General features: G+C 39.7%; 1 long non-coding RNA gene across 2 annotated transcripts in view; it reads left to right on the top strand.

Annotated features, from left to right (window-relative positions):
* LOC143528040 (uncharacterized) overlaps window positions 1-23,341 on the top strand; it is an 80,697-nt gene that overhangs the window by 3,956 nt on the left and 53,400 nt on the right. For both annotated transcript variants that reach the window (XR_013134347.1, XR_013134346.1), the window contains exon 2: window positions 133-172. This is a non-coding gene — a long non-coding RNA (uncharacterized LOC143528040). The remainder of the gene's footprint in view (window positions 1-132; window positions 173-23,341) is intronic.

Here is a 23,341-nt window from a genome sequence, read left to right as displayed (position 1 = left end):
AATGTCACTTTTAAAATATAACTCTTATGTCCTAATGTACTTTATACTTTACACTTCATTTTCATGTGAACGGATGTTCCCTAAAAGGCATTAGACATAAGTGGGGGTGTGTGGGTTTGTGTTTCTCTGCAGCTTTCCATGTGCCCAGGCAGTCTTGTTTCTCCAGGAAGAGGTGAACCGCAGTGCCTATTCCGATTCCTAGAATAGCATGGTTCAAAAGTCTTAATGAGCAACTTCACACCTCCAACACAATGTTCACGCTTCTCCAAGACACCAAATATCTGAGGCATAAAAGTAAATCATGGCCATAGGTAAAAATGGTGAGCTCAGAAACAGTGACATCAGCAGCTAGAATACTGGACAGAGCCAGTAAAAGGCACTTGAACTGTCCATAGTGGTCACAAGATATCGATACTTTAATACCAGTAACATTAGTGTATCTTATTTACTATAGTACCTTATTTACCTTAGTGTGATATCCATACTTTAATACCAGTAACATTACTGTATCTTATTTACTATAGTACCTTATTTACCTTAGTATGCACAAATATTATTTGGCTGACTTTTTTTGTGGATCATACTAACATTGTTTTGACTTGTGCATATTGAAATAATTTCTTGTGTTGTACTTGCTTTATGTTTTTGACTTAAATTAGGTGTGACAGTTGCTTTTACTTGAACACTTTCTTACTTTTATGAACATGAGTTCATGAGTGACTAACGTGTTACAGTAAGCAAGCTCTATACGCACTCGCAGTATCGAAGAAGGCTTTAGACCAGGTATCACCGAACGCCGTCCTGTCCGGACCCAATCACATTCCTGATTAACTGGATACGGACCCAAATGCCAAAAAAATTTTAACGGGAGACTATATTTTAAAACGGAGAATTTATTTTCAGACGAGTGTTACGTTCACCACCCATTTGAGTGTTACGTTCAACCCCCCCCGCTCAACAACTTTCGTTCGCCACCGCGAACCCGGACCTAAGGTCTGAGCTATCTGCCAAAAATGGACGAGATGCATCCAATTGCACAGCCGGAGAGCCAACTGCAGTTCTAGACCTGCAGTTTTAGACCTGCAGTTCTAGACGTGCTGTAGTTTTAGACATGCGCCACCTAGCGGCTCGGAATGTAGCTAACGACAGCCAACTGCAGTTCTAGACCAGCATGTTCCAATGCATGCCGTAGGCTCAGGGGCTTGTATATTGTAATAATCCATTGTATAAAGAGTTTATTTGTTAAATATGCCAATTGTTAGGGTTCACACACATAGTGTGGGAACCCTATTGTAATTGCTCGGATTTTTCTTTTTAGGGTTCACACACGTAGTGTGGGAAACCTATTGTAATTGCTCGGGTTTTTCTTATTAGGGTTCACACACATAGTGTGGGAACCCTATTGTAATTGCTCGGATTTTTCTTTTTAGGGTTCACACACATAGTGTGGGAACCCTATTGTAATTGTTAGGATTTTTCTTTCTTCTTCTTCTTCTTATTATTATTATTCTTTTGCCCATTTTTTGACCTAAAACGCATTGTGCAGCCTAGACCGTAAGGCCTAGAAACACCAAACTTGGCAAATTGATAATGTATGGTCCAAGGACCAGACTCAAGTACAGAGACCCACATTGGCCTGATGGTGGCGCTATAGCGCACCATTTTGTCGTTTGGTCCATATCTCCCAATCCGTAAGTCATAGAAACAAAATTCCACTTTTTATGGATTCCTTGGCAAAATTCAATAGGACTATTCATATACAACCATTAAGCTCCGCCTACTTAGATTTTTTGCTAATTTGCATAATATGCAAAACCTATTTTTTTATACTAGTCCCTGGTTTTTTATCTGATCACCACAATCTTGGTGTCAAAATATTCACAAGAATCTCATTGTCAATGAATATCAACAAAACTGTGACATTGGTATACAGTCTGACTGTCACATGTCAATCAATAGCTCTGAGGCGTGGCTAAATTTACTTCAGCAGCTATATCTCAGCAATGCTTTGACCAATCTTCATGAAAATTTATCAGTTGTTAGGGCACATGACTCAGAGGTCACAGGTCAAAGCTGGCCACGATTGTCCAATAGGGGGCGCTATAACATGGGGAAATTTGTTTCTCAGAAACCATTAGTCACATCAAGCCCAAACTTTACAGACGTCATCAGGGGCCCAAGTGGTATCAAGGCACACAATGATGACCTCATCACTCAAAAAACATGGCCACCATAAGCCAATTAATTTTAATTTTAATTAATTGGCCATTTGACAGACTTACCATAGGTACATACACATGAAACTGACATGGTATGTTCATGTACACACCCTCTAAGACATACTCATGTTAGAAGGGAATTGCACCACTAGGTGGCGCTATACTAGAAAATCCAGAATTTCTCCTACATATTTTCACTTATCAAGAAATGCTTGCACTCATATGATTGTATGCAGAATTCCTAGCAACTTTCTAATTACATGTGCTTTGCAAAAATGTACCACTTTTTCACTATTATCAAATATATATAACTTGTCATTTTCATACTAGTCCTAGCATTTTAACTCCATCACCTTTAAATCACACCTTGTAATACTCAGCAGACTCTGAAATGCTAAGATTAGCAAGAAAATCCTAAGGTTTTCACAAATTAATATTTTTCATATACATCACAATGCTACCATCGTAACACATCAAATTCACAGTTCAATAACTACGCCATAGTATGTCTGATTGTTATGAAAACTGACATCCACATTCACATGACCATTGTGGTTAAGTGTGCCAAGTTTGAGCCAAATCCGCCTGCAAACGGCTCTACAGTGAATATTTTCATTTTCCATACTGACCAGTGCAGGGAGGCATAGACAGCTGCTAAGACACGCACGTTCTCACACACGCTGCCCCCCTCCTCCACTCCCCCATGCTTCTAACACTTTACAACCCTTGGGCTCTCCCTCCCCCTCTCTCTCCTTCACATGCACTCACAAAAACAAAGGCCTCTCTGGCCTATAGGTTTTACATACACACTAATTCTAGCCATTACTACCAATTACCCAGTGACTAATATACAGATATTTAGCTTCTTTTTTTCCACACACCCTCACACAGGACTTCCTATATGCTTCATATATACATTTCTCTTGCCATTTCCAACACACTAACTGATATTTAGCTTCATTTTTCCATCCACACTCTCAACTCATGCCCTCTATACATCCTGAAATGACATAAGAGAGGACAGAGATATGTAATTCACATTTCACACACAACCTCTATATAACTGCATGCTTTACTTATCATCAAAGTCTTGTTAGATACACATTCCTAGTGGCCTCCCTACTATGGGCACAACAGTGAGAACATGTCAGAGTAGGGATGAGAACATCATGAACAGGCAAAGATAAGAATATTTGTGTTATTTTATTGTATAGTAACCCATCACTCTGGTTTGTTTGAGAATCACATGTGACATATTTTGTCAGCTAAATGAAAAGGGTTAAAGAGTGGTGTTTACATGTGGGGCATTAACCAGAGCTCTCCTGCTGCTATGTTCACAACATCAGTCAAATTCAGCCAAAGGTATATTTATTTGACTAGGCCCCTGGGTCAGTGTGTCAGTACTTTTAACCTAATCTCAGCATTTGATTTAGTTGTATTGTCTGAATCATTTTGCTAATATCTTCCACACTGTATGGCCTAGAAACAAAATTGTACTTCAGCTGTATTCCTTTGCTCAAGCCAACCAAAAAAGCCTCAAGAAGCCCTTACTGCATACATGAAAAAACACACACACACATACAAAGCTAATCACAGCATTTGATTAACTTCTATGATCTGAATCATTTTGCCAATACATTTTGTTTTGATCTTTTGGGCCTTTATTGCCTCAGTTGAATAAGACACGCACGTTTGCCATTCTCACACACGCTGCCCCCCTCCTCCACTCCCCCATGCTTCTAACACTTTACAACCCTTGGGCTCTCCCTCCCCCTCTCTCTCCTTCACATGCACTCACAAAAACAAAGGCCTCTCTGGCCTATAGGTTTCACATACACACTAATTCTAGCCATTACTACCAATTACCCAGTGACTAATATACAGATATTTAGCTTCTTTTTTTCCACACACCCTCACACAGGACTTCCTATATGCTTCATATATACATTTCTCTTGCCATTTCCAACACACTAACTGATATTTAGCTTCATTTTTCCATCCACACTCTCAACTCATGCCCTCTATACATCCTGAAATGACATAAGAGAGGACAGAGATATGTAATTCACATTTCACACACAACCTCTATATAACTGCATGCTTTACTTATCATCAAAGTCTTGTTAGATACACATTCCTAGTGGCCTCCCTACTATGGGCACAACAGTGAGAACATGTCAGAGTAGGGATGAGAACATCATGAACAGGCAAAGATAAGAATATTTGTGTTATTTTATTGTATAGTAAGCCATCACTCTTTGGTTTGTTTGAGATTCACATGTGACAGATTTTGTCAGCTAAATGAAAAGGGTTAAATAGTGGGGTTTACATGTGGGGCATTAACAAGAGCTCTCCTGCTGCTATGTTCACAACTTCTGACAAATTGTGTGTCAGTGCTTTTAGTGCTGACACACAATGTGTGTCAGTGTGTCAGTGCTTTTAACCTAATCTCAGCATTTGATTTAGTTGTATGGTCTGAATCATTTTGCTAATATCTTCCACACTGTATGGCCTAGAAACAAAATTCTACTTCAGCTGTATTCCTTTGCTCAAGCCAACCAAAAAAGCCTCAAGAAGCCCTTACTGCATACATGAAAAAACACACAAACACACAAATACAAAGCTAATCACAGCACTGATTAACTTCTATGATCTGAATCATTTTGCCATTACATTTTGTTTTGATCTTTTGGGCCTTTATTGCCCCAGTTGAATAATTTTTTGCAAATTACTTTATCTGTCCATTTTTTGGACTGAAGTAGCTTCATATCACTTGTTGGTCTAAAAGACCCTTTGGGCTTTTGTGCCTTTTTTTGTGTGAACCCGCCAATCGCCGCTTGCGGCTATATTTATTATTATTTTTCTCCGCATAAAACGCATACTGCAGCCTAGACCGTAAGGCCCAGGGAGACCAAACTTGGCAGACTGGTGTAGTCTGTTTGCGGGACCGTGCTAAAGTACAGAGACCCACATTGGCCTGATGGTGGCGCTATAGCGCAGCATTTTGCGTTTTGGTCCATATCTCCCACCCCGTAGGTCCTAGAAACAAAATTCCACTTCAGGTGCATTCCTTGGCTCCAGACAAACAAAAAAGCCTCAAGAACCATTAAGCTCCGCCTACTTAGATTTTTTGCTAATTTGCATAATATGCAAAACCTACTTTTTTATACTAGTCCCTGGTTTTTCATCGGATTTGTTCAATCTTGGTGTCAAAATATTCAGAAGAATCTCATTATCAATAAATTTGAACAAAATTGTTACATTTGCATACAGTGTCGTTGTGACATGTCAATCAATAGCTCTGAGGCGTGGCCAAATTCACTTCAGCAGCTATATCTCAGCAATGCTTTGACCTATCTTTATGAAAATGTATCAGTTGTTAGGGCACATGACTCAGAGGTCACAGGTCAAAGCTGGCCACGATTGTCCAATAGGGGGCGCTATAACATGGGGAAATTTGTTTCTCAGAAACCATTAGTCACATCAAGCCCAAACTTTACAGGCATCATCAGGGGCCCAAGTAGTATCAAGGCACACAATGATGACCTCATCACTCAAAAAACATGGCCGCCATGAGCCAATTAATTTTTATTTGAATTAATTGGCCATTTGACAGACTTACCATTGGCCAATCAACATGAAACCTCATCACTGTGCATATCCCAGGACTATGTGTCATACTGTGCAGTGTTGAAACATTTGGCCACTAGGTGGCGCTATTTGTGAAAATCATGCATAACTCCTCCAAATTTTCACTTAGGAACATGCAACTTGTTTCTTTTTATACCTTGCAGTAGACCTGACAACTTTGCATTTACAAGTCCTATTAAAAAATGCATACTTTTGTCACATTCATCAATTGTTTGAAAATAGCTCTTTAAGAACTAGTCCTAGGAATTTGATCCAATGATGGCAAAAATGGCATAGGCATAATCTGTAGACACTGTAGTTAACTAAATAAGGAAAAAATGTTGCATTTTTATTTGTCTGATTGGTCAATTTTTCCATTATATCCTTCTGGCCATGCCATAAATGACCTTTATTGCTATAACTCATAAACCATGTAAGTGATCAACTCCCAATTTGAAAGGCTTTTATACACTGAGGTCCTTGTGAGGTAGGCCACGTTTGGTTCACATTGGCCTGTCGGGGGCGCTACAGTACCTAAAAACCTAAGAAATCATAAAAACTCATGCAGCAATGCTCTTATGCAGAATACAGACAAGTAATGGGGCTTGTATGATTCAGATCAATGAGGTCTTTAACATTGCAATTACATCTCATAACAAAAAGTGCACTGCCTGAACAGAAATGAACCTTTTATTTCACCAAAATGTCCTATTACATTACTGAGATTAATGAGATATCAGTATGGTAGTACTTGGGCTCCATCTAGTGGCCAAACACCAGAACTGACTGAAAACTATTGCTCACATGAAACACCACACAAACACACACAAAGCTGATCTCAGCATGTGATTTAGTTCTGTGATCTGAATCATTTTGCCAATACACATTATTTTGATCCTTTTGGGCCTTTAGTGCCTCAGTTGAATTGAATGTTTTGTCACATTGATTTATTTGTGCATTTTTTCCACTCAAACAGCTTCTATTCACTTTTGGGTCTAAAGGACCTATTGGGCTTCTTTTTGCCTGTTGAGGCCAAGAGGCCAATTTGTTAGTCTAAAAGACCTTTTGGGCTTTTTTGCCTTTTTTTGTGTGAACCCGCCAATCGCCGCTTGCGGCTATATTTTCTTATTATTATTTTTCTCCGGATAAAACGCATACTGCAGCCTAGACCGTAAGGCCCAGGGAGACCAAACTTGGCAGACTGGTGTAGTCTGTTTGCGGGACCGTGCTAAAGTACAGACACCCAAATTGGCCTGATGGTGGCGCTATAGCGCAGCATTTTGCGTTTGGGTTCATATCTCCCACCCCGTAGGTCCTAGAAACAAAATTCCACTTCAGGTGCATTCCTTGGCTCCAGACAAACAAAAAAGCCTCAAGAACCATTAAGCTCCGCCTACTTAGATTTTTTGCTAATTTGCATAATATGCAAAACCTACTTTTTTATACTAGTCCCTGGTTTTTCATCTGATCACCACAATCTTGGTGTCAAAACATTCACAAGAATCTCATTATCAAGGAATATCAACAAAACTGTGACATTGGTATACAGTCTGGTTGTCACATGTCAATCAATAGCTCTGAGGCGTGGCCAAATTTACTTCAGCAGCTATATCTCAGCAACGCTTTGACCAATCTTCATGAAAATTTATCAGTTGTTAGGGCACATGACTCGGACGTCACTGGTCAAAGCTGGCCCCGATTGTCCAATAGGGGGCGCTATAACATGGGAAAAACTGTTTCTCAGAAACCATTAGTCACACCAAGCCAAAACATTACAGGCATCATCAGGGGCCCAAGTGATATCAAGACACACAATGATGACATCATCACTCAAAAAACATGGCCGCCATGAGCCAATTAATTTTTATTTGAATTAATTGGCCATTTGACAGACTTACCATAGGTACATACACATGAAACTGACATGGTATGTTCATGTACACACCCTCTAAGACATACTCATGTTAGAAGGGAATTGCACCACTAGGTGGCGCTATACTAGAAAATCCAGAATTTCTCCTACATATTTTCACTTATCAAGAAATGCTTGCACTCATATGATTGTATGCAGAATTCCTAGCAACTTTCTAATTACATGTGCTTTGCAAAAATGTACCACTTTTTCACTATTATCAAATATATATAACTTGTCATTTTCATACTAGTCCTAGCATTTTAACTCCATCACCTTTAAATCACACCTTGTAATACTCAGCAGACTCTGAAATGCTAAGATTAGGGAGAAAATCCTAAGGTTTTCACAAATTAATATTTTTTATATGCATCACAATGCTACCATCGTAACACATCAAATTCACAGTTCAATAACTACGCCATAGTATGTCTGATTGTTATGAAAATTAACATCCACATTCACATGACCATTGTGGTGCTGTGTGCCAAGTTTGAGCCAAATCCATCCACAAACAGCTCTACAGTGAATATTTTCATTTTCCATACTGAGCTGTGCAGGGAGAAGACGAGAGCTGCTCAGCCCACACGCACGTGCCATTCTCGCACACGCTGCCCCCCTCCTCCACTCCCCCACCCTTCTAACATTTTACAACCCATGGGCTCTCCCTCCTCCCTCTCTCTCTTTCACATGCACTCACAAAAACAAAGGCCTCTCTGGCCTATAGGTTTTACACACACTAATTCTAGCCATTACTACCAATTACCCAGTGACTAATATACAGATATTTAGCTTCTTTTTTTCCCACACACCCTCACACAGGACTTCCTATATGCTTCATATATACATTTCTCTAGCCATTTCTAACACACTAACTGATATTTAGCTTCACTTTTCCATCCACACTCTCAACTCATGCCCTCTATACATCCTGAAATGACATAAGAGAGGACAGAGATATGTAATTCACATTTCACACACAACCTCTATATAACTGCATGCTTTACTTATCATCAAAGTCTTGTTAGATACACATTCCTAGTGGCCTCCCTACTATGGGCACAACAGTGAGAACATGTCAGAGTAGGGATGAGAACATCATGAACAGGCAAAGATAACAATATTTGTGTTATTTTATTGTATAGTAAACCATCACTCTTTGGTTTGTTTGAGATTCACATGTGACAGATTTTGTCAGCTAAATGAAAAGGGTTAAAGAGTGGGGTTTACATGTGGGGCATTAACAAGAGCTCTCCTGCTGCTATGTTCACAACTTCTGACAAATTCAGCCAAAGGTATATTTATTTGACTAGGCCCCTGGGTCAGTGTGTCAGTGCTTTTAACCTAATCTCAGCATTTGATTTAGTTGTATGGTCTGAATCATTTTGCTAATATCTTCCACACTGTATGGCCTAGAAACAAAATTCTACTTCAGCTGTATTCCTTTGCTCAAGCCAACCAAAAAAGCCTCAAGAAGCCCTTACTGCATACATGAAAAAACACACAAACACACACATACAAAGCTAACCACAGCATTTGAATAACTTCTATGATCTGAATCATTTTGCCATTACATTTTATTTTGAACTTTTGGGCCTTTATTGCCCCAGTTGAATAATTTTTTGCAAATTACTTTATCTGTCCATTTTTTGGACTGAAGTAGCTTCATATCACTTGTTGGTCTAAAAGACCCTTTGGGCTTTTGTGCCTTTTTTTGTGTGAACCCGCCAATCGCCGCTTGCGGCTATTTAGGGTTCACACACATAGTGTGGGAAACCTATTGTTATTGCTCGGATTTTTCTTTCTTATTATTAGGGTTCACACACATAGTGTGGGAAACCTATTGTTATTGCTCGGATTTTTCTTTCTTATTATTATTAGGGTTCACACACATAGTGTGGGAAACCTATTGTAATTGCTAGAATTTTTCTTCTTTTTTTTAGGGTTCACACACACAGTGTGGGAAACCTATTGTTATTGTCGGGTTTTTTCTTTCTTTCTTTCTTTCTTTCTTATTATTATTTTTCTACTGATAAAACGCATACTGCAGCCTAGACCGTAAGGCCCAGGGAGACCAAACTTGGCAGAATGGTGTAGTCTCTTTGCGAGACCGTGCTAAAGCACAGAGACCCACATTGGCCTGATGGTGGCGCTATAGCGCACCATTTTGCGTTTTGGTCCATATCTCCCAAACCGTAGGGCCTAAAAACAAAATTCCACTTCCGAGGGATTCCTTGGCTCAAGCCAAACAAAAAAGCCTCAAGAACCATTAAGCTCCGCCTACTTAGATTTTTTGCTAATTTGCATAATATGCAAAACCTACTTTTTTATACTAGTCCCTGGATTTTCATCCGATCACCACAACCTTGGTGTCAAAATATTCAGGAGAATCTCATTATCAAAGTTGCTTAAAAACATTTTGAGATTTGCATACAGTCTGGTTGTCACATGTCAATCAATAGCTCCAAGGCGTGGCCAAATTTACTTAAACAGCCATATCTCAGCAACGCTTTGACCGATCTTCATAAAATTTTAACAGTTGTTAGGGCACATGACTCCGAGGTCATAGGTCAAAGCTGGCCACGATTGTCCAATAGGGGGCGCTATAACATGGGAAAAACTGTTTCTCAGAAACCATTAGTCACATCAAGCCAAAACTTTACAGGCATCATCAGGGCCCCAAGTGATATCAAGACACACAATGATGACATCATCACTCAAAAAACATGGCCGCCATGAGCCAATTAATTTTTATTTGAAATAATTGGCCATTTGACAGACTTACCATTGGCCAAACAACATGAAACCTCACCACTGTGCATATCTCAGGACTATGTGTCATGCTGTGCAGTTTTGAAACATTTGGACACTAGGTGGCGCTATTTGTGAAAATCATGCATAACTCATCCAAATTTTCACTTAGGAACATGCAACTTGATTTGTTTGATTCCTTGCAGTAGACCTGACAACTTTGCCATTACAAGTCCTATTAAAAAATGCATACTTTTGTCACATTTATCTATTGTTTGAAAATAGCTATTTACAAACTAGTCATAGGAATTTGATCCAATTATGGAAAAATTGCTATGAGCATAATCAGTAGACTCTGTAGGTAAAAACTGAGTAAAAAAATGTTGGATTTTTATTTTTCTGATTGGTCCATTTTCCCATTATATCATTGTGGCCATGCCATATATGACCTATATTGCTATAACTCATAAACCATGTATGCAATCAATTCCCAATTTGAAAGGCTTTTATATCCTGAAGTCCTTGTGAGGTATGCCAAGTTTGGTTCAAATTGGCCTGTCGGGGGCGCTACAGTACCCAAAAACCTAAGAAAACATAAAAACTCATGCTGCAATCTTGTTATGCAGAATACAGACAAGTAATTGGTCTTGTATGATCCAGATCAATAAGTTCTATAACATTGCAATTGCATCTTATAACAAAAAGTGCACTGCCTGACCAGAAATGAACCTTTTAATTCACCAAAATGTCATATTGCATTACTGAGATTAATGAGATATCAGTATGGTAGTACTTGGGCTCCATCTAGTGGCCAAACATCGGAACGGACTGAAAACTATTTCTCACATGAAATACCACACAAACACACACACAAAGCTGATCTCAGCATGTGATTTAGTTCTGTGATTTGAATCATTTTGCCAATACACATTATTTTGATCCTTTTGGGCCTTTAGTGCCCCAATTGAACATTTTTTTGCACATTGATTTATTTGTGCATTTTTTCCACTCAAACAGCTTCTTTTGGGTCTAAAGGACCTATTGGGTCTATTGCCTATTGAAGCCAAGTGGCCTATTCGTGTGTGAACCCGCCAATTGCCGCTTGCGGCTATATTTTTAGGGTTCACACACACATAGTGTGGGAACCCTATTGTAATTGTTAGAATTTTTCTTTCTTATTATTCTTTGTCCCATTTTTTGACCTAAAACGTATTGTGCAGCCTAGACCGTAATGCCTAGAAACCCCAAACTTGGCAAAAAGGTTCAGTTAACTCCAAGGACCAGATTCCCATACAGGGACCCAAATTGGCCTGATGGTGGCGCTATAGCAGACCATATTGACGTTTTGTCCATATCTCCTACACCGTAAGTCCTAGAACCAAAATTCCAGTTCCTATACATTCCTTGACTAAATTCAATAGGACAATTAATATACAACCATTAAGCTCCGCCCACTTAGATTTCGAGTTAATTTGCATAATGTGCAAAATCACACACATATTTGAGCGCGAACTAGTCCCTGGATTTTTCACATACATGCACATATGTGGTATCAAAACGTTCAGAAGAGTCTGAACTTTAAAATGTATCCAACAAAAATGCTAATTTCTTCACTACCTAGTCAGTATAAGCCAATCAAATGAGGGGGCGTAAATTCAATAGTAAATTTTGCGCATATGGAGCTCTAACTTAAGAAAACTTGCATGTAATGAGATGGCACTTCACAGACAGCTTCCCTGTGAGGGTCTGGGGCAGCTCGCAGAGGTTGCCATACCTCACCTGCTAGGGGGCGCTATAACATGCAAAAATTTGCCCCATGCACTCAGATTGGCCGATCCACATGAAACTTGACAGACATCATCTATGGGCTTCTGGAAACCAGGTCCTAAAGCAGACATGCCATACTTCCAAAATGGCTGACGTAATCGGCCAATCAGTGATCGGCACGCGTTTGACAGGCTTACAATTTGTCGATCTGCACGAAACCTCTTGGGTGTGGACAAGTGCACGCCCCCTATGACATAATCCAGCCGGGTGTCGATTGGCCACTGGGGGGCGCTATTGCAAAAAAAGCAAGTGTATCCCCTACATAATTCCACTTGGGAACATGCAATTGGACTCTTTTGATTCCTTGCAGTAGTGCGAACAACTTTCCCATTACATGTCCTATTAAAAAATGCACAGTTTATTTACAGTTAATAATAGTTTGAAATCATCACTTTTCATACTCCTCCTAGGATTTTCATACTATCATGTCAAGCAAAGTCTTATAATACTCTACAGAATGTGAAATCAAAAAACAATCCAAAGATTTTGGATTTGAGGACACTTATACCTGCTAAATATTTTTTTTATGGACAGCATCGATACATATAATATTCATATTCTTAAAGCTCTTTCATATTTTACCCAATTCTGACCAAAATGCACAAGCCCATTCAGAATCCCATCCTGAACAAATTTGTCAAGTTTAATCTAAATCGGTTATCGTATGGCTCTACAGTGCAGTATTATATACAATGCATAAGAATGCATGTAAAGTCCCTCTGTCACCTTCTCCTTCTCACACGCACGCAGCCTGAAACTCACACTCTCAGTCTCTCTCACACTCTCACCCACATTCCCCCTCCCATCTCTGTGCCCTAAGTAAACATTGCTCTGGCTACCTAGATCTCTCTGTGTCTATGAACCAGGCACACACACATACAGGCGCAAGCAGGCCTTCCTATAGCATTCACAATGACACTTCCCTAGCCATACCCACCCATATCTCAGTGACTAACACATGCTCATACAAACTGATATTTGGCTTCTTTTTTGTCTCTCTCTCTCACACAAACACACAGACACACACACCTTTATACCTATATGTATGTATAGTTTCTATGTATATTTATGTATGTATGTATTAGTATATGTTGTCATAGTTTGAATACATATACTACCACACACACACACACACACACACACACACACACACACACACTTCTACCTAAATGTATGTATAGTTTGTATGCATATCTATAGTATATGTATAGTATATGTCAGTCATACCAGTGATGTCAGTCATATCAGACATGCCAGTCCAGTCATGTCAGTTATATCAGTCATGTTCTGCCAGTCATGTAAGTCATGTCATGCCAATCATTTCAGTCCAGTCATATCAGTCCTATCAGTCATGTCAGTCAAATCTTCAAATCATTAGTCATGCCAGTTATGTCAGTCATATCAGTCATGTTAATTTTGTTCGTCATGCCAGAGATGTCATTCCAGTCATGCCAGTCATATCAGTTATGTCAGTAATGCCAGTCATGTCAGTCATGCCAGGCTTTGCAGACTACATTCATACTTTGAATACACAGGCAGTCATGTTAGGCGTGCTACGTGTGCAAGGAGTGAAATAACAAAGCATAGTCTCTGGCTCCCTCAATCTCTCTCTGTCAGTAATATAGAGGCCCAATCATGTATAGACAAGTGCAGGCCTTCCTATACTGTTCACATAGATGCAGCTCTAGCCAGATGTGCTATTTTTGTGTCTCCCTTTCTGACACACGCAGATGTCATCACACTCTACATCTGTAGAGCACACACTGGCCAAACCCAAACAGCTTTTTTTTCACTTTTAGGTCTAAAGGACCTTTTGGGCTTCCTTTTGCCTATTGAGGCCAAAATGCCTATTGGTGTGTGAACCCGCCAATCGCCGCTTGTTAGGGTTCACACACACATAGTGTGGGAACCCTATTGTAATTGCTGGTATTTTTCTTATTTTTCTTATTCTTTGTCCCATTTTTTGACCTAAAACGCATTGTGCAGCCTAGACCGTAATGCCTAGAAACCCCAAACTTGGCAAAAAGGTTCAGTTAACTCCAAGGACCAGATTCCCATACAGGGACCCAAATTGGCCTGATGGTGGCGCTATAGCAGACCACATTGACTTTTTGTCCATATCTCCTACACCGTAGGTCCTAGAACCAAAATTCCAGTTCCTATACATTCCTTGACTAAATTCAATAGGACAATTAATATACAACCATTAAGCTCCGCCCACTTAGATTTCGAGTTAATTTGCATAATGTGCAAAATCACACACATTTTTGAGCGCGAACTAGTCCCTGGATTTTTCACAGACATGCACATATGTGGTATCAAAACGTTCAGAAGAGTCTGAACTTTAAAATGTATCCAACAAAAATGCTAATTTCTTCACTACCTAGTCAGTATAAGCCAATCAAATGAGGGGGCGTAAATTCAATAGTAAATTTTGCACATATGGAGCTCTAACTTAAGAAAACTTGCATGTAATGAGATGGCACTTCACAAGCAGCTTCCCTGTGAGGGTCTGGGGCAGCTCGCAGAGGTTGCCATACCTCACCTGCTAGGGGGCGCTATAACATGCAAAAATTTGCCCCATGCACTCAGATTGGCTGATCCACATGAAACTTGGCATACATCATCTATGGGCCTCTGGGAACCAGGTCCTAAAGCAGACATGCCATACTTCCAAAATGGCTGACGTAATCGGCCAATCAGTGATCGGCACGCGTTTGACAGGCTTACCATTGGTCGATTTGCACGAAACATCTTGGGTGTGGACAAGTGCACACCCCCTATGACATAATCCAGCCGGGTGTCGATTGGCCACTGGGGGGCGCTATTGCAAAAAAAGCAAGTATATCCCCTACATAATTTCACTTGGGAACATGCAATTGGACTCTTTTGATTCCTTGCAGTAATGCGAACAACTTTCCCATTACATGTCCTATTAAAAAATGCACAGTTTATTTACAGTTAATAATAGTTTGAAATCATCACTTTTCATACTGCTCCTAGGATTTTCATACTATCATGTCAAGCAAAGTCTTATAATACTCTACAGAGTGTGAAATCAAAAAACAATTCAAAGATTTTGGATTTGAGGACACTTATACCTGCTAAATATTTTTTTAATGGACAGCATCGATACATACAATATTCATATTCTTAAAGCTCTTTCATATCTTATCCAATTCTGACCAAAATGCACAAGCCCATTCAGAATCCCATCCTGAACAAATTTGTCAAGTTTCATCTAAATCGGTTATCGTATGGCTCTACAGTGCAGTATTATATACAATGCATAAAAATGCATGTAAAGTCCCTCTGTCACCTTCTCCTTCTCACACGCACGCAAGCTGAAACTCACACACTCAGTCTCTCTCACACTCTCACCCACATTCCCCCTCCCATCTCTGTGCCCTAAGTAAACATTGCTCTGGCTACCTAGATCTCTCTGTGTCTATTAACCAGGCACACACACATACAGGCGCAAGCAGGCCTTCCTATAGCATTCACAATGACACTTCCCTAGCCATACCCACCCATATCTCAGTGACTAACACATGCTTATACAAACTGATATTTGGCTTCTTTTTTGTCTCTCTCTCACACAAACACACAGACACACACACCTTTATACCTATATGTATGTATAGTTTCTATGTATACTTATGTATGTATGTATTAGTATATGTTGTCATAGTTTGAGTACATACACTACCACACACACACACACACACACACACTTCTACCTAAATGTATGTAAAGTTTGTATGCATATCTATAGTATATGTATAGTATATGTCAGTCATGCCAGTGATGTCAGTTACATTAGTCATGTAAGTCATGTCATGCCAATCATTTCAGTCCAGTCATATCAGTCCAGTCATATCAGTCATGTCAGTCAAATCATCAAATCATTACAGTCATGCCAGTTATGTCAGTCATGCCAGTCATGTCAGTCATGTAATGCCAGGCTTTGCAGACTACATTCATACTTTGAATACACGGGCAGTCATGTTAGGCGTGCTAGGTGTACGAGGAGTGAAATAACAAAACATAGTCTCTGGCTCCCTCAATCTCTCTCTGTCAGTAATATACAGGCCCAATCATGTATAGACAAGTGCAGGCCTTCCCATACTGTTCACATAGATGCAGCCCTAGCCAGATGTGCTATTTTTATTAGGGTTCACACACATAGTGTGGGAACCCTATTGTAATTGTTAGGATTTTTCTTTCTTCTTATTATTATTATTCTTTTGCCCATTTTTTGACCTAAAACGCATTGTGCAGCCTAGACCGTAAGGCCTAGAAACACCAAACTTGGCAAATTGATAATGTATGGTCCAAGGACCAGACTCAAGTACAGAGACCCACATTGGCCTGATGGTGGCGCTATAGCACACCATTTTGTCGTTTGGTCCATATCTCCCAATCCGTAAGTCATAGAAACAAAATTCCACTTTTTATGGATTCCTTGGCAAAATTCAATAGGACTATTCATATACAACCATTAAGCTCCGCCTACTTAGATTTTTTGCTAATTTGCATAATATGCAAAACCTATTTTTTTATACTAGTCCCTGGTTTTTTATCTGATCACCACAATCTTGGTGTCAAAATATTCACAAGAATCTCATTGTCAATGAATATCAACAAAACTGTGACATTGGTATACAGTCTGACTGTCACATGTCAATCAATAGCTCTGAGGCGTGGCTAAATTGACTTCAGCAGCTATATCTCAGCAATGCTTTGACCAATCTTCATGAAAATTTATCAGTTGTTAGGGCACATGACTCAGAGGTCACAGGTCAAAGCTGGCCATGATTGTTCAATAGGGGGCGCTATAACATGGGAAAAACGGTTTCTCAGAAACCATTAGTCACATCAAGCCAAAACTTTACAGCCATCATCAGGGGCCCAAGTGGTATCAAGGCACACAATGATGACATCATCACTCAAAAAACATGGCCGCCATATGCCAATTAATTTTAATTTGAATTAATTGGCCATTTGACAGACTTACCATAGGTACATACACATGAAACTGACATGGTATGTTCATGTACACACCCTCTAAGACATACTCATGTTAGAAGGGAATTGCACCACTAGGTGGCGCTATACTAGAAAATCCAGAATTTCTCCTACATATTTTCACTTATAAAGAAATGCTTGCACTCATATGATTGTATGCAGAATTCCTAGCAACTTTGTAATTACATGTGCTTTGCAAAAATGTACCACTTTTTCACTATTATCAAATATATATAACTTGTCATTTTCATACTAGTCCTAGCATTTTAACTCCATCACCTTTAAATCACACCTTGTAATACTCAGCAGACTCTGAAATGCTAAGATTAGGGAGAAAATCCTAAGGTTTTCACAAATTAATATTTTTCATATGCATCACAATGCTACCATCGTAACACATCAAATTCACAGTTCAATAACTACGCCATAGTATGTCTGATTGTTATGAAAATTGACATCCACATTCACATGACCATTGTGGTGTGATGTGCCAATTTTGAGCCAAATCCGTCCACAAACAGCTCTACAGTGAATATTTTCATTTTCCATACTGAGCTGTGCAGGGAGAAGACGAGAGCTGCTCAGCCCACACGCACGTGCCATTCTCACACACGCTGCCCCCCCCTCCTCCACTCCCCCACCCTTCTAACTTCAGCTGTATTCCTTTGCTCAAGCTAACCAAAAAAGCCTCAAGAAGCCCTTACTGCATACATGAAAAAACACACAAACACACACATACAAAGCTAATCACAGCATTTGATTAACTTCTATGATCTGAATCATTTTGCCAATACATTTTATTTTGATCTTTTGGGCCTTTATTGCCTCAGTTGAATAAGACACGCACGTTTGCCATTCTCACACACGCTGCCCCCCTCCTCCACTCCCCCATGCTTCTAACACTTTACAACCCTTGGGCTCTCCCTCCTCCCTCTCTCTCTTTCACATGCACTCACAAAAACAAAGGCCTCTCTGGCCTATAGGTTTCACATACACACTAATTCTAGCCATTACTACCAATTACCCAGTGACTAATATACAGATATTTAACTTCTTTTTTTCCACACACCCTCACACAGGACTTCCTATATGCTTCATATATACATTTCTCTAGCCATTTCCAACACACTAACTGATATTTAGCTTCACTTTTCCATCCACACTCTCAACTCATGCCCTCTATACATCCTGAAATGACATAAGAGAGGACAGAGATATGTAATTCACATTTCACACACAACCTCTATATAACTGCATGCTTTACTTATCATCAAAGTCTTGTTATATACACATTCCTAGTGGCCTCCCTACTATGGGCACAACAGTGAGAACATGTCAGAGTAGGGATGAGAACATCATGAACAGGCAAAGATAAGAATATTTGTGTTATTTTATTGTATAGTAAGCCATCACTCTTTGGTTTGTTTGAGATTCACATGTGACAGATTTTGTCAGCTAAATGAAAAGGGTTAAAGAGTGGGGTTTACATGTGGGGCATTAACAAGAGCTCTCCTGCTGCTATGTTCACAACTTCTGACAAATTCAGCCAAAGGTATATTTATTTGAGTAGGCCCCTGGGTCAGTGTGTCAGTGCTTTTAACCTAATCTCAGCATTTGATTTAGTTGTATGGTCTGAATCATTTTGCTAATATCTTCCACACTGTATGGCCTAGAAACAAAATTCTACTTCAGCTGTATTCCTTTGCTCAAGCTAACCAAAAAAGCCTCAAGAAGCCCTTACTGCATACATGAAAAAACACACAAACACACACATACAAAGCTAATCACAGCATTTGATTAACTTCTATGATCTGAATCATTTTGCCAATACATTTTATTTTGATCTTTTGGGCCTTTATTGCCTCAGTTGAATAAGACACGCACGTTTGCCATTCTCACACACGCTGCCCCCCTCCTCCACTCCCCCATGCTTCTAACACTTTACAACCCTTGGGCTCTCCCTCCTCCCTCTCTCTCTTTCACATGCACTCACAAAAACAAAGGCCTCTCTGGCCTATAGGTTTCACATACACACTAATTCTAGCCATTACTACCAATTACCCAGTGACTAATATACAGATATTTAACTTCTTTTTTTCCACACACCCTCACACAGGACTTCCTATATGCTACATATATACATTTCTCTAGCCATTTCCAACACACTATCTGATATTTAGCTTCATTTTTCCATCCACACTCTCAACACATGCCCTCTATACATCCTGAAATGACATAAGAGAGGACAGAGACATGTAATTCACATTTCACACACAACCTCTAAATAACTGCATGCTTTACTTATCATCAAAGTCTTGTTAGATACACATTCCTAGTGGCCTCCCTACTAAGGGCACAACAGTGAGAACATGTCAGAGTAGGGATGAGAACATCATGAACAGGCAAAGATAAGAATATTTGTGTTATTTTATTGTATACTAAGCCATCACTCTTTGGTTTGTTTGAGATTCACATGTGACAGATTTTGTCAGCTAAATGAAAAGGGTTAAAGAGTGGGGTTTACATGTGGGGCATTAAGAAGAGCTCTCCTGCTGCTATGATCACAACTTCAGTCAAATTCAGCCAAAGGTATATTTATTTGACTAGGCCCCTGGGTCAGTGCTTTTAACCTAATCTCAGCATTTGATTTAGTTGTATGGTCTGAATTATTTTGCATATATCTTCCACACTGTATGGCCTAGAAACAAAATTCTACTTCAGCTGTATTCATTGGCTCAAGCCAACCAACAAAGCCCTTAATGCATACATGAAAAAACACACAAACACACACATACAAAGCTAATCACAGCATTTGATTAACTTCTATGATCTGAATCATTTTGCCAATACATTTTGTTTTGATCTTTTGGGCCTTTATTGCCCCAGTTGAATAATTTTTTGCAAATTACATTATCTGTCCATTTTTTGGACTGAAGTAGCTTCATATCACTTGTTGGTCTAAAAGACCCTTTGGGCTTTTTTGCCTTTTTTTGTGTGAACCCGCCAATCGCCGCTTGCGGCTATATTTAGGGTTCACACACACATAGTGTGGGAACCCTATTGTAATTGTTAGGGTTTTTCTTTCTTATTATTATTCTTTGTCCCATTTTTTGACCTAAAACGTATTGTGCAGCCTAGACCGTAATGCCTAGAAACCCCAAACTTGGCAAAAAGGTTCAGTTAACTCCAAGGACCAGATTCCCATACAGGGACCCAAATTGGCCTGATGGTGGCGCTATAGCAGACCATATTGACTTTTTGTCCATATCTCCTACACCGTAAGTCCTAGAACCAAAATTCCAGTTCCTATACATTCCTTGACTAAATTCAATAGGACAATTAATATACAACCATTAAGCTCCGCCCACTTAGATTTCGAGTTAATTTGCATAATGTGCAAAATCACACACATATTTGAGCGCAAACTAGTCCCTGGATTTTTCACATACATGCACATATGTGGTATCAAAACGTTCAGAAGAGTCTGAACTTTAAAATCTATCCAACAAAAATGCTAATTTCTTCACTACCTAGTCAGTATAAGCCAATCAAATGAGGAGGCGTAAATTCAATAGTAAATTTTGCGCATATGGAGCTCTAACTTAAGAAAACTTGCATGTAATGAGATGGCACTTCACAGACAGCTTCCCTGTGAGGGTCTGGGGCAGCTCGCAGAGGTTGCCATACCTCACCTGCTAGGGGGCGCTATAACATGCAAAAATTTGCCCCATGCACTCAGATTGGCCGATCCACATGAAACTTGGCAGACATCATCTATGGGCCTCTGGGAACCAGGTCCTAAAGCAGACACTCCATACTTCCAAAATGGCTGACGTAATCGGCCAATCAGTGATCGGCACGCGTTTGACAGGCTTACCATTGGTCGATCTGCACGAAACCTCTTGGGTGTGGACAAGTGCACGCCCCCTATGACATAATCCAGCCAGGTGTCGATTGGCCACTGGGGGGCGCTATTGCAAAAAAAGCAAGTGTATCCCCTACATAATTCCACTTGGGAACATGCAATTGGACTCTTTTGATTCCTTGCAGTAGTGCGAACAACTTTCCCATTACATGTCCTATTAAAAAATGCACAGTTTATTTACAGTTAATAATAGTTTGAAATCATCACTTTTCATACTCCTCCTAGGATTTTCATACTATCATGTCAAGCAAAGTCTTATAATACTCTACAGAGTGTGAAATCAAAAAACAATCTAAAGATTTTGGATTTGAGGACACTTATACCTGCTAAATATTTTTTTAATGGACAGCATCGATACATATAATATTCATATTCTTAAAGCTCTTTCATATTTTACCCAATTCTGACCAAAATGCACAAGCCCATTCAGAATCCCATCCTGAACAAATTTGTCAAGTTTCATCTAAATCGGTTATCGTATGGCTCTACAGTGCAGTATTATATACAATGCATAAGAATGCATGTAAAGTCCCTCTGTCACCTTCTCCTTCTCACACGCACGCAAGCTGAAACTCACACTCTCAGTCTCTCTCACACTCTCACCCACATTCCCCCTCCCATCTCTGTGCCCTAAGTAAACATTGCTCTGGCTACCTAGATCTCTCTGTGTCTATTAACCAGGCACACACACATACAGGCGCAAGCAGGCCTTCCTATAGCATTCACAATGACACTTCCCTAGCCATACCCACCCATATCTCAGTGACTAACACATGCTCATACAAACTGATATTTGGCTTCTTTTTTGTCTCTCTCTCACACAAACACAGACACACACACCTTTATACCTATATGTATGTATAGTTTCTATGTATACTTACGTATGTATGTATTAGTATATGTTGTCATAGTTTGAGTACATACACTACCACACACACACACACACACACACACACACACTTCTACCTAAATGTATGTATAGTTTGTATGCATATCTGTCCAGTCATAACAGTCATGTCAGTCTAGTCATGTCAGTCATTTCAGTCCAGTCATATCAGTCATGTCAGTCCAGTCATGTCAGACATAAGTCATGTCAGTCATATCAGTCATGTTACTTTTGTTCATCATGCCAGTGATGTCATTTCAGTCATGCCAGTCATGTAATGCCAGGCTTTGCAGACTACATTCATACTTTGAATACACGGGCAGTCATGTTAGGCGTGCTAGGTGTACAAGGAGTGAAATAACAAAGCATAGTCTCTGGGGTCCTCAATCTCTCTCTGTCAGTAATATAGAGGCCCAATCATGTATAGACAAGTGCAGGCCTTCCTATGCTGTTCACATAGATGCAGCCCTAGCCAGATGTGCTATTTTTGTGTCTCCTTTTCTGACACACACAGATGTCATCACACTCTACATCTGTAGAGCACACACTGGCCAAACCCAAACAGCTTCTTTTCACTTTTAGGTCTAAAGGACCTTTTGGGCTTCCTTTTGCCTATTGAGGCCAAAATGCCTATTGGTGTGTGAACCCGCCAATCGCCGCTTGCGGCTATATTTCTTTCTTATTATTATTCTTTGTCCCATTTTTTGACCTAAAACGTATTGTGCAGCCTAGACCGTAATGCCTAGAAACCCCAAACTTGGCAAAAAGGTTCAGTTACCTCCAAGGACCAGATTCCCATACAGGGACCCAAATTGGCCTGATGGTGGCGCTATAGTGGACCATATTGACTTTTTGTCCATATCTCCTACACCGTAGGTCCTAGAACCAAAATTCCAGTTCCTATACATTCCTTGACTAAATTCAATAGGACAATTAATATACAACCATTAAGCTCCGCCCACTTAGATTTCGAGTTAATTTGCATAATGTGCAAAATCACACACATCTTTGAGCGCGAACTAGTCCCTGGATTTTTCACATACATGCACATATGTGGTATCAAAACGTTCAGAAGAGTCTGAACTTTAAAACGTATCCAACAAAAATGCTAATTTTTTCACTACCTAGTCAGTATAAGCCAATCAAATGAGGGGGCGTAAATT

Source organism: Brachyhypopomus gauderio, chromosome 12 (assembly GCF_052324685.1).
Source record: "Brachyhypopomus gauderio isolate BG-103 chromosome 12, BGAUD_0.2, whole genome shotgun sequence".
Classification (NCBI taxonomy): Eukaryota; Metazoa; Chordata; class Actinopteri; order Gymnotiformes; family Hypopomidae; genus Brachyhypopomus; species Brachyhypopomus gauderio.
The sequence above is the reverse complement of the archived record's forward strand: the minus strand, read 5'-3'. Positions and strand labels throughout refer to the sequence as shown.